The sequence below is a fragment of the Hemibagrus wyckioides genome, linkage group LG15 (genome assembly GCF_019097595.1).
Source record: "Hemibagrus wyckioides isolate EC202008001 linkage group LG15, SWU_Hwy_1.0, whole genome shotgun sequence".
Lineage (NCBI taxonomy): Eukaryota > Metazoa > Chordata > Actinopteri > Siluriformes > Bagridae > Hemibagrus > Hemibagrus wyckioides.
This window is the reverse complement of record NC_080724.1, coordinates 9,118,404-9,134,262: the sequence shown is the minus strand read 5'-3', so window position 1 is coordinate 9,134,262 and position 15,859 is coordinate 9,118,404. Positions and strand designations below refer to the sequence as shown.

Genomic DNA, 15,859 nt, shown 5'->3' with positions numbered 1-15,859 from the left:
TCCTAAAAAAAATCTCTGAATGTTCTCAAAATCGTCTCTACATGTACATCAGCGCACATCTTTCGTTAACATAGTTGTGTAAAGTTATTGCAAAGTGAAACGTGTATATGTATGTGATTATTATTATTTTTTGTTCTTTATTTAATATGCATATTTTATGTAAAAAGAAAAAAAAAACATTCATCTGTGTACAATTTGCATTGAACACTGACTTCCATTGAGTCCATTATATGTTAGGTGTCAAAAACTCGTAGCAATAATAAAAGTACTATCCGTCTGCGATAGCGCTACAGTGTTTTATAGTGAATTTTACTTTGCAAGTATTTATTTAATTTTTTCTTTTACAGTGTGGTAAGACAAGACCACATTTTGCTGGTTACTTTATAGCATTTTGTCGCTTGATTTTCTGTGCCAGGCTGTGTACGTTTCTGTTCGTCACTATGAAGTCCTCGACAGGGCATTTCACTTAAATATATATATATATATCTTAGATCAAATACTTAACTTGATCAGGTTACATAACAGGTCGTGATCGTTCTTATCGGATGGTCTTGGTCTTACGCGCCTGAAATATTCCGTAACACCCTTTAAGTTGAATATTTGTTTCTACACATTCAGTGTTCTGTTCAAGTGAGTTTACTCTGTGATGTCGTCTTAGCAGATGACCTCCTCCTGTTCAGTATGTGTTCGCCATTTAACACACCACCATAAACAGAGCTTTTCCAACACCGTGCATGGACGTGTCACAAATTAGAACAACCCTGTGACATCCCTGACAGGCTGTGTAAACATCGCCATGACCTTCTTATTGAATGCTGACATTTCCAGTCAAATGATTTCCTTTCTGTTCCCATTGACTCTCATTTGAATGAGTGAATTCTACTGTCATTTCAATCTTAAAGATGTATAGGATTCTTAAACGACTTGACATTGAGACTTTGGTCCATTATTTTTCACCAGGCCTTTTCAATTCGATTGGGTTTGGTTAAAAACAAACAAACAAACAAACCAAAAAAACCCACTTGTCCTCGAACACGTCATGTCGTCATCATGACACCAAGCGTTCTCCTTTCGTCAAGATCCCTCCGATTGAAATTTCTCTTCTTGTGTAATAGATTCCTATGTTTCCTGTAGAAGTTATTCCATTTATTTTGACAGTTGATTTTGTTGTAATTTTCAGGACTATTTTATATTAGTTTGCTATGTTTACAAAAGAATTTATGATGAAGCTGTTAATATATCTGTAAACTTTTTATATTAAGGTGCTATCGGATGTTTTTCCACTCATCTCTACAAAAGCCATAAATCTGTTTTTCATAATCATCTTTTTAAGCAATTGCCATCACTCATGCGATTAAATAAAAATGTTTTTATGCAGTTTGCCTGTGGTAATTGCTTATTTTTTTAGATGGTATACTACTAAAAACAAACTGGAACCGGTGAACCTTTTATAGAAAGATAAACACCAAAGATCATCTGTGTGTAGTTTGTGCAGTGAGCCTTTGGAATTGACCATAAATATAAAGGTCATTTAATGGACTTTTACCTAATAAGGTCAAGTAAACAATGTCTAATCAGGGCGTTACAAAATCTTTTGATTCAACGCTGAGAAGCAGGTGAGAGACACGGCTGTGCTGTCAGGATTTTCACTAAAGCAGCTAGGCTTTAACCTGCTCTTTGGCAGGATCTAGAACAGGAGTTTGTTTCTGGCAGGCTTTTCTTCCAAGATTTCCCTGTACTTGGCTCCATCAAACTTGCCTTGAACTCTGACCAGATTGCTTGTCCCTGCTGTTAAAGTGTCCTCACCACCAGGTGGTCCCACCACCATGCTTCACTGGGGGAAGATAACGTTCTCAGTCTGATGCACAGTGCAGGGATTCTTCCAAAAGGTTGTGCTTCAATTTTATATGTATAGTGATTTAAACTACAGACATTAGCTTTACAGGAATTCTGGGGAAAAAAATTTATATTTATCTCAGTGAACAAACCAGAGGCAATGGTAACAAGGAAAACCTTTCTGAGATGTTATCAGGAAGAAACCTAGAGAGGAACCAGGAACCCATGCTCATCCTTGGGACACCAAATAGTACAATGAAAAATTTTGATCTTATACAAGTCACTGGCTTTATGCAGCTGACCTCAGAGCCTCCACATCATCAAACTCACTTCCTGCTACTCCCTGCTTGACTTTTCGCTCACTTGGTTCTGGAAATGGATCTAATTGCTTGCATGTAAAAGGCCTTGTTGATGAACCCACACCAGTTCTTAGAATCTGAACCAACAACTAGAAAAAAAAATCCTAAACACTAAGCTTCCACCATTCCAGAACAACCGACCACAACACGTGTTTGTTTATTTATTTATTTATTTATTGTACTATGTTAGAATTGTCAAATCTGTTTTTGGTCTCCAATATCAGAACTTTGTAACAGTCAGTACATTGTTCTTTACTGAATCTTCAGCACAGAAAAGTTTGTGCTCTGGGTTTTTTTTTTTGGGGGGGGGGGATGACGAGTGTCAGGAAGTGCTGTTGCATAATAATCTAAAGATTATTTAAAGTTATTAAATTGAAGTTGATTTCCTGTTTTAAATCCCTAAAGTCTGGAATTTCAGAGCAACAAAGGATACCTTTTTTGTTGTTGATTTTAAATAAGAACACTACATTTGGTAGCAATACTATTTAAAGGCCTGCATTGTTAAGGTGCCAAACTGGCATGTAATCTGGTCTAACTTTAATAGAGATGTAAGCCCCTAAGGTTCAACATCCCATTGTTAATTAATTCAACACTCCTAGGAAATATTTGGCACGTTTACTGCAAATCATTCCCAACACCAGTAAACACACCAGCAGGCTGCAGTGGAGGGAACAATAAAACAGAATAATTCACAAAAAGCTTCTGCTTCTAAATATTATTTGCAGGGTATTTACATAAGCAGTAATTTTTAACTCAGCTACAGTCAAGTACAGGCAAGTCTGTCTAAGGCTGAAAGGTATTAGCGCATGATACAGTTATGCTTGTTATTTCTTGCTGTTGTGTAGTTGGTATGTACACAACATTTGTTTAGGCGAGTGAAATGCAAGCCCTTTTTGAGAATTGCTAGGCATGATGGGTCAATTGGCCAACCGTAAAAAATAACACAACTGTAAAAACATACTGACCGGCCACCCATACTCCTCCGAACAACTCATACCCCTGAACATTCCTACAAATATCCAATCAGCCAATCATGTGGCAGCAGCAGTCCAATGCATAAGCAGATACAGGTCAAGGCTGGTTGAAGCTGGCAGGAAGGCTACATTAACCACCTTTTTTTTTTTTTTTTTTTTTACAACCATGCTGAGCAGAAAGGCATCTCACAATAAACAAACCTTGAGGTGGATGGTCTACAACAGCTGAAGACCACACCAGGTCCCACTCCTGCCAACCAAGAACAGGAGTTTACACTTGGCACAGACTCACTGACCAGACAGACTAGACTGACAAGACTAAAGCCCCCCCCCATGTTTTACATTTACATAATTGGTTTCATTTATTTTTCATTTTAAAACGGCCATGTATACAAGTGTCATATATATATATATATATATATAAGGAGAATTAGGATTTTTATTATACAATAAAATCCTCCTAGTAAGTCATAATAAGGCTAACTGTAATTTAATTAACATGTAGCTTCTCAACTTAACACAATAAAAACACAAACATACTCTTTAAAGATATAGAAATATACAAGAGTATTGATGCACTGTTACTGTAGCACCTGATTACAAATCCTATCACTGCAGTGGAGTCAAACTTTATAAAAGAAATAACACAGAAACTGGCACTTTAATAGACATACAGTACTTACAGCATATGATATGCCTGGAGACATTAACAGTACATTCATTAATGTTCATTAAAAAGAAACCTGATATTATGTGGCCTGTAATATTTCAGTTTTAGAGCTTTAGTTGGACATTGTGGTGTATTTCATCCAACAGTTACAGGCTAGTATATTTGTAATTTATCACCATTTTTTTAATTGAAGATAAAAAATAAATAAATATCTAAAAAAAAATACAACAATAAAAAATTATATTACAAATATTATTATTAATATTTATGGTTTTAATATTATTTTATATATAATTAAATATTTAGTTATTTTAATGTATATAATGAAATATTAAAACCAACATTATATATATATATGTATGTATGTATATTTATATATATGTATGTATGTATATTTATATATATGTATGTTTATATACTTATACTTTATATATATATATATATATATATATATATATATATATATAAAATGTATTTATAATATATATGTTATATATATAATGAAAACATCAACTGTGTTTTATTTTTTTTATATATGTTTTTTTTTCTAATTGATGCAATGAATGCAGTTGCTGGTTCTGGGTTTTTTTAATCAAGCAAATGCAGCTCCTTAGACAAAAGCGATGACGGAGTGAAAGCATCTCAGCATCGTCCACACGCTAACGTCCACACAGCACCGTAACCTGCACAGAGACCAACAATTTATTTGATTCAGACGTCTCAGTTATTTTTAGTTATTCGTGGTTGTTTATACAATTCTTAAGTAAAGGCTGTCTTTGGTCTTGAAAGCATTTCATTCTTTAACACACACACACACACACACTGCAAATTGTTTTGTATCATTTATTCATTCCTGATGAATTTTATTCAGATCTGGAATATATGTAAATATATATATTTTTTAGAAAAGCATACATCCTAAACATCATTAATAAGAAGCTGAAGGCATGTTTGTATGGGTATGTTAATATTTTGGAAATCTTCTGAGCAAGAATGTGCAGTGGTTTGAGTTCATATGGTGTGGTATTGTGCATACTGCCAAATAAAATGGCTAAACATTTCTCCTCTGTTTGCCACTGGAACAAATATTACATTGCTGTTTACACAGATGGCCTATTTTTTATTTTCTTTTATTATTATTATTATTATTTTTTTTACATTCGATTTCTAATTTTCGGGCTTCTTTTCCTGAAGCAGCAGCATGAACACGAACCTCAGAGAAAACTCACAGAGCTGTTAGGTTATTATCTACATCAGCTTTGAGAAATCCTGAACAGAATTGACAGATGTCCTATAAAGATGCATGACTACATTATTACTGGTGTTTTTATTATTATTATTATTTCTAAGTTCTTTTAAAGTAATGCTTCAGAAATAGGGATCCAAGGCTGAGCATTGCTCTCATTGCTTTATCAATCATAGTAATACTATTGTGAGCTCATGTATGCAGAAGAGGGCAGATTACACCTCCAACGGGTGTTACACAGCAGTTTCATGTGTCTCAGGGGCTTCACCCTTCCATTTTCAATGCAGTATTCTGATAGAAAAATTGTATATTAGATAGGAACACGTAATATTGACAGCAGGGACGATAAACAACACTTTTTAAGTGGAGACCACAACCCAAAGGTTCACTTCTTTAGCCCCTTCCGTGAATCAGCTTTACTGATGACCAGATCGCTCCAGCTGATTTGTTGATGTTGAAACCTCTGTGATAACATGCAACCATTTATAGACTGGTTTGAGCTGTGCCTTATAAAGCACAAGTCACAAATTCCTCACAGTGTCACATATGGAGAACAGCTCACATCATAAACCTCCCTGACCTGTGAGACGAGGTACGACGAGGATCCTCATGGAGTTTTCAGAAAGGTCAGGATCCTGAGCAGGGGTCTTGAGGACATCTTGGCCCTGCTAAGACACAGAGTTTTCGTGGGAATAACAAAACGAGCCAGACGGCACAGGCTACGGAGTTGTGAATAAGGAATACAGATCAGGAATACTTCACAACAATAAACCTCTGATTTCATTTGTATGAGAAGCTGGTAGACAACAGATGGCGTGACGGAGAAATTGCAAATGACATCCTTGCTTCAGGGTTTTGCTCTCTTTACATTTCACTTCTGCTTTCATCTAGTTCAGGAGAGATCTACGGTCTTCTAAAACGCTAGGCGATCAAGCACGCCTCTTATCCCGTTATGAAGCATGACAGCATGCACGGAAGAGCTTCACGTTCTGCTGCTAGCAGCTTCCTCATGACACAAGTAATCAAGAATAGGCCGTACTAGTGAGAACCAACCTATCCTGGATTACTTGAACCAGGCAGAAGCCAAACCCCATGCTTACGAGGATACGGTGGACAAAAAACAAACAAACAAAAAAAAAAACAATTGTGGAAATCATAAGTATAGTTTCTTATTTGCTGAAAATCAAGAGGAAAAAAATATTTCAACATCATTCACAGAGAAACATTATCTATACATTCTGTTTATGTCTATACATTTACAGCTATAGTTCTTATTATTTCATTTCATTCTTTTAAAAAAAATTCTTAAAATGAGTTTATTTAAACAGTCTTGGAGAAGTGACCAGGTTTTCATTTCACTGCTAGTTAGGTACCGTATACAGCTGTATATGTGACAAATAAAAATCTTAAATCTACTGTGTGCTTGCAGTGTCACATCACTACATCTAGCATGACTGCTCTTAGAAATAAGGAAATGTTGAAATATTTGAAACTTTACATAGGTTAGCATATAAAACCTACTTGTCTGAAAAAAATACATAAAAATAAGGCTCAATTTCAGGTATACACATGGCTTTATATTCAAATGGACTGTTTTCTTTCTTCTTTTTTTTCCCCCTTCATTTTTGTGGCTCGAAGAGCAACAGCACCACCAATGGTCAGAAATAAAAAAATACACCTAACAGAATGAAGAAATGAGACAGGGGCTGATTTCTTTCTGGCCCAAACGGCAGAGAAACACATTGTTACACCGCCTGTAGATGGCAGCAGTGTCTTGGTGAATTGCCTCGTATAGATTGTGTGTATTTGGGCTAATGTATTAAAAATGACTTTGTCCATTACACCCTATATAAATAAGATAGACTAAAATGACAAAAACAAACTGAAGTGAATTACTTTCTCAATCACTGATTTTCCAAAATGTCTGTTTTCCCCTATTAAGCGGTAAAGCTTACACTCCTTTAACATATATTTTTAATCTGGCATTTCATTAAAGGCGCTTGCTCTATTTTTGTTTTGTGCTTTATCTTTTATTTTATTCTTCTGAGTGTTCAAATAAAGTACTTTATTATTGTTATTATTATTATTATTATTATTATTATATGCAGCAAAATTTCTTAGGCTTCCCATTCAATGTCAGCTGTCTCTAAAAATATTGAAATATTAATTAAAAATACACGAATTTAAGCGATTTTCTTTACTTAATTAAAATGACTCCTTTAGCACCCAAGTTATTCATCTTAAAGCGCATTATTCACTGCTGTAAATATCAGAAAAAAACAGGAAGGAGAAAACATTTGGTGGTTTGATCACTAGGGGGCGCACAATGTCCATTTTTCATACAGGGGAAAAAAACCCCAGCTCCCTTTCCATTAGCGACTGTGCTAATAAAAAATATATTAACACAAACAAGCAAACATAAGAAAAGAAATTGCGATCTTTCAGTTCTCACAGAAAACCCACCATTTTCTTAAGAAATCCTTAAACCGCCTGTCCCCAGAAAGAGAGAAATCAGCACTGATGTACGAGCTGAAGAAAAAGATGATTCATTAATAACTGAAGAGGGAATCTAAGCTCCATGTTAGCGCTGATACTTGTGCAGATCTGAAGCTACAAAATAAAAGTATTTCCTTGTCAAACGTGTCTTATTTAAAATCAGAGTTATCAATGTAGAAGAGGATGATGATATAGAAGACCATTTATAACATCATGTTATGGTAAAAGATCCAACGAACACGGTTTAATACATACAGTGCTAGTTTTGGTTTTATGTTATTGACGAATGTCCACTAAATAAGTTGATTGTTATCTGGTTTATATACTAAACTGTAAGCTGATAAAGCGGTTCTGGGTTCACGATTGCTTGTCCAGATTCAAGAAATGAAAACCTCACTGAGGTAAACAGGAGTTTCCAGTTCACTTTGTCAAAGGCTTTCTCTGAATCGGGTGTTGAGTCCACACGTTCCTCTGATATATAGTGTATCACGTTGAGAAGTCTGCACATGTTGGAGGCTGACTGTCTGCCTTTAATGAAGCCTGTTTGATCTGAGTGGATTAGTGAAGGAATAAGTTTTAATTCTCGCAGCTAGAGTCCTGTGTCTGGTTCGTTGAGTGATAATGGGCAATAACTGGAGGGCAACTCTTCAGAATGAATGCAAACGTGTAGTATTAACACCGTTTTGAGTGACATGTCAATACCTTGAGCAAACCCCGGCGCTTGCGTCTCATCCAGGTTCATGACCGGTTTCATTTAACGGGGATCTATGAAGAAGATGAAAGATTCAGGGTCAGTATTACCAATATCATCTGCTAATCAGAATTGTCTTAATCAGATATTAAAAATAATTTTGATTCAGATATATAAAAGTCCAGGATGTTTGTGATGAGCTTCGTGATGTCTTGTTCGGCTTAAGAAAAGCGCAAGAAGCTCGCATGTGGCAAAACATATAGGGGGGCATCTGACATGCTGGTTGAGTCATAATACACTGCAGTCTATGTAAACGGGACTATAAATAGACCGGTTTGTTATACAACTCATTAGTTTGTTCTAGTTTCGCACGACTTACTTGCAGCATGTAGACATAGCTAGGATGGTGTCAAATGATTTATGTGCATAAGCAAGGAGCGCTCTGCTTCGTGCTCCCATGTCCAATTAATCTGCTAGATTCATTTCAGTAAGCAAAGGGGAATGCTGCAGATTAGAAAGGATCTGCTCATCAGGCAAAAAAAAAAGAAAAAAAAAAGGAGTCATAAGATCTCATCATGCAAATTAGTAACCAGAAGGAGCTCTATTTTCTGTGTTCAACTTTATTTACAAAATCAGTAGGCCACACGGTACAGACATTAGCCAGTGCATGCACCCACAAAAAGCCTGTTGTTCTTAATTACGCAATGGTGTGAGTATTTGAGATCAAGGTACAAATTTGCTTTGCTGCTCATGATGAAATCCATAGCCAGATGATGTTTCCGACCGGAACGTTCCAAGCCTTTGGATTTATTATAAAAGTTAATAGGAAAAGCATTAAATGGTAATTAGTAGCAAACATGCAATTAGCTGTATTCTTTTCCTTTTTTTAGCTGTGCTTAATGATACGTGAGAGTAAGAGATCGGGCAATTATGGCAAGCTTTTTGCAACAGCTCACTGTCTTTCTGATGGACCTGAAGACTGGGAGACGATCCTAAAGGCGTGTGAACAGAGCAGGGATGAAATGGTGCTACTTTGCCAGCGGGATCGCTATCCTTAGGAGGGGCATTGTGGGTAGACAGCATTTTGCCACCGGGCATCCTGAGCTTGAAGGCTGTTTTGTTTTCACGAATGTGAATTCGAGCAATTGTTCACCTGACTCACAAAAAACCAGAGAAGGAAGCAAAATATTTAGAAACTATTTACACCTTCTCAGTTCTGAATCAGGTTTCAGTTCACAGGTCTAATTATCTCCACATAAACAGATCAAAAACATGTAACCGCCGATGTGGCTGAAGTTTTCTTAAACTTTAAGAAAGATGGGAAAAAAGGCTGGTGAGCGAACAACTGTTTATAGCTGCTGTAATGGAAGTGATAATAGGAGCTCACTTGTTTCGTGGTCATTCCACAATGTTAAACAGAACTATAAATGTTTATAGAAATAGGAAAATGCTTTTGTGTAATTAGAATTAAATACAAAATGTAAATGGTATCTCTGGAATAAAATATTTCGGGACAAGTGGAAAATGATCTTCAACTTCACCATGGTGAAAAGGAATAACTCTGCTTTAGGTCATGTCACACCACGTCGTCATGGACATTGTTTTCTTCTAACAAGCACACGCTGTCGTGTTTTATTCCTTACATATGAGCTTGTATGTTGCATGTGAGTGAGCTACAGTCATTTCACCACTAATTAAGTTACGAAAAAATGACATTAGACATAAATGAATAATGAGATTTACTGGGATCGCTTTTAAACCCCCACCAGCAATCCGTGGCTAGATGATGAAACGTGTGCGAGAGTGCAAGCCTGGGCGTCTAAACTTATTACTACAGTATAGCCAGAGCCTTCAAAGACAACATTTCAGTGGGGATTTCAAAACACTTGGCTATTGCAAAAAGCAATGAAATGTCTTCAATCAAGTAAAAATTTCCACTTCAACCTGGTGTTTCTTTATCCTCTTAAATATTTCACTTTTTCTTTTTTTTTTTCAAATAATCAGCGGTAAAGAAATGTAAGGATTGACCGTCTGTTCGGATCCAGAACTGGAACAGGACGTAAGCTTCATGCTTTTTAATCAGTGTAAATCGTCCCCCCCGTGCCCGGCGTCCCCTCTCCTGCGCAGAAACTCGAAAAAAAATCTGTTTTAAATGAGGTCGCTGGCTATGGTTAGTATATGTTATATAATCACAGAGGGTGGGAAAGCCCACACATGTCAGATGCAGCTTCAGTGCAAAACACACACACTCACACACACACACACACAGCAGGCAAACGTGTGCGCGCGAGCGCTCACACAAACACTCCCGCCATTTCATCACAGGAGAGTCTGGCAGGAACGAGCCCGTGCAGTGCATATGCCACAAAGCCAGAGCTCGCAGGCGCAGCAATAAAGAGTCATGTTTCATACAGTAACATCGCCAGCGAACTTTCAGATGCATTATGGATGGCTTATGTGAATTTAAGGCATGTCTCTGGCATATCGGTGTTTGCAAATATTTTAATCACGGCACATGCTTTTTGGATTACATGGGAGGGATGCAGAAAGAAGAAGAAGGAAAAAAAAAAAGATTCTGCAAAGTGCCATGAATATCAAACAGTTCCATCTCTAGGGAAATCTGTTTGCACAGCAATCTGCTGCTCACATTTTTCTTTAAAATTTATAATTCAAGATAATGAGTTAGGGGGGAAAAAAACAATAAAACAAGGAGCCTTGTTTGTCCCTCTCTCCCTGCCGTTCTCGTTGAGGTGTTTTTACAGCCATAGGAATCATCTTATGTAACACATGAGCAGTGTGTGTAGGCTACTGTGTAGCGGGATGAAGGGAAAATGGCCCCCTGCGTCACTGCTCACTGCTCATTTGTCCATCTTTACGCTCATTGATAAAGCACCAAAGACTCAGGAAATGGAGGACGGTTCAGAATCGCCTCGATCTGCTTGATCTGATATATGCACATGGGTTAATATTGCACAATCATTAGGAGCAATGTGGGGGAAAGAGGAGAGGCATTAGCCCTTTTAAGGTTCCACTAGATTTGAGAAGTCTACTGTAAAATCTCTAGTAAAAGAAACCGAATCACTGAAAACTCGTTATACCAAGAGTATGAAATTACGGTGAATTTCGAATTTTAAAAAATTTAATGCTGTAATTAGCAGTATGCATAGCTGTAATTGCCAGTATGCATATGTTTAATAGAAATTATGGCTATTCTATACTCCTAAAGCCCCCAAAACAACAAATCTAACAAAACATCTCTGCACGAATTTAGACCCACAGAAAATTAAATAATAAGATGAAATAGTGTATGCAATTATCAAACCCTAATACTGTAACCCAAGCCGTCAAGGCTTCTCGTGTAACTTATTACTTTCATAAATTTCCTTAGTGAGTGCCGTTTACAATACAACAGAGAATGGCTTCAATTACGCTGCAGTTGATGGGTATCACATTAACACAACCCAAGATAATGCCTGACTCACAATTTTCAAGCTTTCCTTTTTAATGCCTTTTAACTCATAGACACAGACTGACATCTTACAGACAACATTCTGTTGAGAAAACCTGTGGGCGATTTTGTGAAAGAGAATTTCACAGGGAGATGACTACGGCGAAATAAATTCAACACAAAGAAACACACGCTTCTGTTTCTCTTACAATTCTTTTTTTTTTTTTAGGTGCAACATAATTCAAACCTTATGGTATGTTTAAGGAAAAGAATCTCCCCCAAGCTGTGAGTGGAGTGTTAGAAGGCACATTAGCAGGTTTTTTCGATGCCACACCCTGTCGCTGCTTCATATTTAGACATATTTACAGTTCTATTAATTCTGCGCTCATTTTGAATTACAAATACATTTCCAATCGACAAAACGGTTTCAAACTGTTGTTACGAATCACTTTGCTTCTTTTTTTAAGATCCAGTTTGGTGAATCAAACTAACTTTTAAGTGTGATCAATAAAAATTTGTTGCTGCAACATAACAGTACAATACTTTTTTTCATATAACGATCCATTTTTAATAGTTGAATAAACTTACATGTGAGTTAATAATCCTGTAAATAAGTAGCTAATACCCAGAATGACAGCAGTACAAGTCACTGAAACCAGACAACTTATGACAGAAAACCATAGAAAGTAATGTCTTTTTGACATTTCTATTATTATCTCGGTTTTGCTGGATTCGGAGCAATCTTCGGAGCAATGTTCAAGCGAAATATAGAAGAATACGAACCGTGGGATTGCAGTACTTACTACTTATTTCATCACAGCTATTAGTTACTTCATTATGCAAAAACAAGAAGGAATTTACATACGTAGCCTAAACACCATCGACTGTTCTGGCTTATTTATCTTATCACATTCGTTTCTGTGTGTATGCTAGACCTTTAACCAATAGCTGCTCACAAATAAACTTTAAAATCATTTATTTGACGGCTCCTGTTACTCTAAAACAACATGTGACCATCTTCAGGCTTCCATCTTTAATGGTCTCCATTAAAGATATATTCATATTTTTTTAATGAAATTGACTTTTTTTGTTGTTGTTTTTTTTAGTTTAGATTTCTTTGGTTGACATGTTGGTCAGCAATTGATGCAGCGGTGCTTTAGTCCAGCTCTTTCAACACCTCATCCGTATACTTAGTTCAAACAGATTTTTTGCAAAGAAAAAGGTTCAACTCTCATGCTAATACCACCATAACACCACGCATCGTCGTCTCGTCTCATGCATGTCATCCTGGAATTCCAACGTTTGCATGAACTACTTCTACAATGGATTATTCATTAACACGACGCTGGAAAACGGTTGAGTTGATTTGGTTTTAAGGAGCTAACAGTTCCCCCTGACTGTTATCACTTTAGGTTTGTCTTCGATTAAACGTCACGCTAACTGTAGCTAGAAATGACGTCAGAACAGCACATGAGCACTAACTTCTCACAGGAAGAAGAAAAACACAACACCAACCGACAAATGAACACCTGAATCGCTTAAACCCATCCCAAACACTTCCTTTAATTTTGAAGTGTATCACTTTTCCATTGAAAATATCAAACATAAATGGGAGTAACACTGTTCTGAAAAGTGACTAAAGAGTTATGAGGAACTAATAATTGTGACATGTGGTTTTGTTAAAAAATAGCACAAATATTTTTTTTCCCCTACACCACTAACTAAGGTCTACACAAAACTATGGATAGGAGATTCAGTGTAACACAACACAGGAGAAACACCCAAACCTTAACACAAAGGTCACCGAATAACAAAGTTCAGCTTATTAAAAAAAAAGCATTACTAGGGCACATATGGGAGACTTATTATGTTTCTTGGTAAATATCTAAAAAGATTTGTCAGTAATTATCACCAAACTACGTTGAATTGCGGAACGCGGTTAGTTTTAAAATGGCAGAGCATATCTTCACACAGCCTATAAACCCGGATTGTCAACAACACTGTGCAGGCGGAGGGAGGAGGGCGTGTATGCTAGTGTAGCTAACAGCTAACGTGTGTGTGTGTGTGTGTGTGTGTGTGTGTGTGTGTTCAACCGCGACACCTTGCACTGGCTCGGCAGGAGTGTGTTGTACAGTTATTTTAGCACTCTTTCCTTTACTAGTCAAACGCACAGGTTAGAAAAGGAGCAATATCTGGCGTGACGTGTTGTGTAAACATCTTGCATCATGTAAGCAGAAGCACGGTTACATTTGGGTGACATTTTGCTTCACAACATAAGGAAGAAAAACAATACGTCGTCTCAAAGCTTTAGGCTGTACCATGCAAACGATAATACGGGCTCAAATAAAAACGCCTAAGCACTATCAATATACAAAAAAAACCGTGATTTGCAAACCACAAGCTAATAAGCCAATTAAATGTAAAGAAAAAAAGACTCCTAATTATGCATACTTTGCAGGATCATCATAATAACAATGCATATTATTATTGTATCATGTTCATATTCCTAAATTAGTTTACCGGACGATTTAAATGGTTAATATTGAGGTTGTCCAACAGCGAAAACACGCCGAGAGAGAAACGGTAAACAACTCGCAGTTACTGAGAGCGCGCGCGCGCGCGAGTGCTGCATGACAGCTCCGCTGGCAAACCCAGTTACACACAAACTACAGGCACACGAAGCTGTCACTGCACACACACTCACACACACACACACGCTCACAGACCAAGCAATATCGCCTAAAAGAATTTAGAAATGTCGTAGACGGTTGCAGTATTTAGTACAGCGTGTTGACAGTGCGCGCGCGTGTCCTACCTGTTTTTTCGACGGCTGCTACACGTCCCTCCATGTCTCTGCACTTGTACCATGACTGAACTTTCCAAATCCATCACCGTGCAAACTCAGAATGTCAGCATTCAACTATATCAGTTAATGAATAAAAAAAACTAATCTCCGGACCATGATCATGACAAAATCAATAAATTATATATATTTTTGAAATATATATATACGTATATTTATGTTTATAACTATGTATTTACGCTTTCCCGCCTTGTCTTCTGGTCCATATGGGAGGGGCCCGACTTTGTCTCTTATCAGCTATGAATTTTCTTGGCTGCGCGTCTCAGCTGTGCGTTTGAGCGCGGGGTGTATTTATTTCTGCGCCAGAGTCGAGTCCGCTCCGACAACATGGAGAATCCGAGCGAAAGAAGGAAAACAAGCGAGGACATGGGGCAAGGCGGCCGGTTTCAAGTTCCCCTTACTACACATAAACAACCTCATCCCTGGGCGCTGTCCAAATGTCAATACTCAACGCAGACGGCTCGAACGCGTTCCGTGCGCGAATCTGCGTGGATAGGAAGTGAAGAAAGCGACAAGAAAACGCCGTTATGCGATTTATTCTGCCATTGTTTTGCTTTCGTTGGGCTTTCGGGGGGCGCCTTGAAACCGACTCTCGTTTCGGATTGGATGTCCGCGAAGTGGGAGTAGCTGAAGCATTCTTCTCCGCTGCGCGCGCTCCACATTGAAAACATTCCAGCGCTCGCGCGGCTGACGATAGCACAGTGCACGTTACGAGCAGTTCATTAAGCTGAATATGAGCGGTATTATGGGGAGAATATCAGGGTGTAATTCTTCGATTTACATTTGTATTTCTATTGCTTTTATTTAACGCACAGCTTTTACATTGTCAAATCGTCCTATTATTATTATTATTAGTAGTAGTAGTAGTAGTAGTAGTAGTTTCTGCTTGTAGTAGTAGCAGGCTGCCACCATTGGGCCCTTGAGCAAGGCCCTTAACCCTATATCTGCTCCAGTGGCGCTGTATCCTGCCCCAGCTCTCTGGGATATGTGAAGAAAAGTGTCACTGGACAGTAATGTATGTGTGACAAATAAAGGCTTCTTCTGTTATTGCTGTTTTCTGGTTGCTGTAGCAGTAGCAGTGCTGATGATGCTGTTGCTCTTGTTGTTGTTGTTAGTATATCATATTTGTGTATGATGAATGGTCATGTACTGATGTTACCATATTAGTTTCTTTATAATCCTTCTATTTTTAATCAAAAATACCTGCAACACTACAATAAACCTATGCAAGTAGTATAGGAATCATTAAGTCTGCCTGTAGTGTATAACAATACAT

At 37.4% G+C, this 15,859-nt stretch overlaps 1 long non-coding RNA gene across 2 annotated transcripts; it reads right to left on the bottom strand.

Moving 5' to 3' along the window:
- Nucleotides 1–3,588: 3,588 nt before the first annotated feature.
- Nucleotides 3,589–15,140, bottom strand: LOC131366111 (uncharacterized). 2 transcript variants are annotated; one of them, XR_009206768.1, is made up of 5 exons: nucleotides 14,763–15,140; nucleotides 14,536–14,640; nucleotides 8,284–8,346; nucleotides 5,666–5,750; nucleotides 3,589–4,522 (listed from the first exon to the last, which is right to left on the bottom strand). It is a non-coding gene; the product is annotated as an uncharacterized LOC131366111 (long non-coding RNA). The 2 variants fall into 2 exon arrangements; XR_009206767.1 differs by having other exon boundaries at nucleotides 5,666–5,753; nucleotides 14,763–15,137.
- Between the last annotated feature and the right edge of the window lie 719 nt (nucleotides 15,141–15,859).